This window comes from Alligator sinensis, unplaced genomic scaffold (genome assembly GCF_000455745.1).
Source record: "Alligator sinensis unplaced genomic scaffold, ASM45574v1 scaffold983_1, whole genome shotgun sequence".
NCBI lineage: Eukaryota > Metazoa > Chordata > Crocodylia > Alligatoridae > Alligator > Alligator sinensis.
The window spans coordinates 414898-417435 of NW_005842015.1; positions in this window are offsets into that span (position 1 = coordinate 414898).

Below are 2538 nucleotides of genomic sequence, written 5' to 3' on the forward strand. Positions count from 1 at the left end.
GTGGGGCTTGGGGTGCTACCCAGCCAGGACAGTCATGGGGCTGGGGCATGGAGCAGGACAGAACCACAGCTGGCTCATCCAGGGAGTGGAAGGCATGGGGGGCAAGGAACCTGCCTCCCCAGATTTGTGCATGAGGTAGGGGCGGATGCTGGCTGCCTGCTGCAGACTCTGGGCTCCCTGCCCTGCTGCTGTTCCCCCAGAAGCCCCACACTGGCTGTGCCACCATGGCGAGGCACCCCCTGCCCACCCAGTAACAGTGGGGGTGGCAGTGGCATGGAGTTGTGCCCCCTGCTGCTGCCAGGCTGGCAGGGGGCCTGCAGCTGGTGCGGGACTCCCAGAGGAAAGGCACCAGGGCAGAGAGCCGAGAGCCCACAGTAGGCAGCCCACATCCACCCTTGCTCTGTTCGGCTCTCCTCCAGCCGTGCTGCCAGCAGGGAGAAGGGCAGGGAGGGAGGAAGGCAGGTATGTGTCCCACCTTTCCATTTTGAAAAGTTGATCATCCTATTTGGGATAAAGTGAGACAAGCTTTCCAATACAATGTTTTTTCATTGAAATGCCATCCTCCCCTCACTTCTCTCTGAGGGTGAAGTTACACTTAACATTTCATAGATTTATTATGAGCTATATGGCATCAAAGTTAGAACATGCTGTGAGCAGTCAGACATAAAGGATTAACACAGTTTCTTGCCTGCACAGCTCTAAAGGGTTGAGGGACATAGCTAGGAACCAACACACAGCTCTAGTCCTGTTGGAGGGGGAGGAGTGGGGCCTTGGGAGCAGTGGGGCCTTGGGAGCAGTGCATCCGGGGGTGCTGGAGGACTTCTAGTTGCTTGTTTCATCCCTGCAGTGGACTGAAGTTACCATAACAAGCTAGGCAGGATGGCCCAGAGTTAAACTTCACCTAAAGTGGTATAACTTTGAGATGCTCGCGGGGCACTTAGCATGAATTCAGCTTTTAATATGCAATGCTCATGTCTTCAGTGCCCTTAGTATTGTCTAAGTTAGGGGTGGGAAAAATGGTGGATCCAGAGAGCAGCCAGATTCCATTTCCCAGCAGCCCCTGCCCACATGGCTCACATGTTGATCCTGGGAGCAGCAGGGCCGTGACAGCGTGGGGCCACAGAGTCAGGGCTCTGCCCCAGCCTTGCCCTGCATTGTCATGGCCCCACACTGTCATGGTCCTGTGCTCCTGGGGTCTCCATGGTGCATTGTGGGAAGGGCATATGGCTGGGCTGGGACCTTGTGCATTGACAGTGCGGGGCCGGAGGTGAAGCAGAGCTGCAATCCACTCCCTGCATGGCACTGCCCATGGAATCCACACTCATTGCAGGGGCATGTGGGCAGCAGATCACAGCTTTGCCTTGGCCCTGGCCCCTCAGGGTCTCCTGGGCCCTGCCTGCCCATCTCACTCCCAACCACAGCCCCATCTTGGCCATGCACCCTGCCTGCATGGGTCCTGCCCCTGGCGGTGGGTACAGGGTGGATGGGCTGGGAGCCCCAGCAACAGGGCTGGGTCCAGTGGCCACCACCAGAAGGAGCTGCCACCACAGGGGCTGTTGCAAAATAGTTGCAGGCCTGATCCAGCCTGCGGGCCAGACTGCCCACCCCTGGTCTAAGTGGAACTTGTAACTTCACCCTATCACATGCTTCTTTCAGGTGCCCTTTCCAATGATTTTTCCACACCTAAAATGTTGCTCTGTTTTGTTCTTTTTTTAAAGTAGTTTCATAGAGCTCAAGAAAGCGGTAATTTATGTGAAGTACTGAATAACAACCCTGTGGAATTGTCAGGCCTCCCACCATCAGTACTAAAAGGTACAAGCAATTCCCTGCAGGTGCAAAATTTGCATATCGTACAATGAGTAAGCACAGGCACTTACTGGCAGGGTAAAACACATTAGTGGATTCTTCAAAAATTAGTACTAGAGGAATACATTTTAAAATTGCTTGTGTGATTTCTTGAAATAAATATTCCAGGGCAGAAACAAATTATCTAGGTACCTCAAGAACCAATATGAATGGATATATATTACTTTCTCGGATATTTTTTCCCCTGCTGGTAAATTGCCACTTCGTGATATAACTAGCTTTAGGAACAGAGCTATTGTTCCCCTGTACCTGAAATTGAGTTCAGTTCCTCATTGCTTTCTCAGTATTGTGATCCTTTCTTCCCCTTTTATTTTCTTTGGTTGAGACTTTTGTGTGTAGTCAGCTGTCCTAGAGCCAGGACTATGATCCAAACAACACGGAAGCCAATAAAAGACTGACTTCAAACTCCTGGCCAAATGTTCCTAGAACCCTACATAATAGAAGTACAAGATTCCAGGCAAGAATACCTTGCATAGGAAGCACAAAATAGTCGTAGCTGGAATACCAGACAGTCTGTCAGATGGCAGGAAACTGTAGGTCATGTAGGTCACCAAGAACTCTTGTCAGAACACAAGCTGGCTGATAACAGATGATTCCAAGAATAGCAAGTGCTTGCTTCTAGGAGCATGCTGTCATTTCTGCCACTGGAAATTAAAGCCTATTATAAAGGGC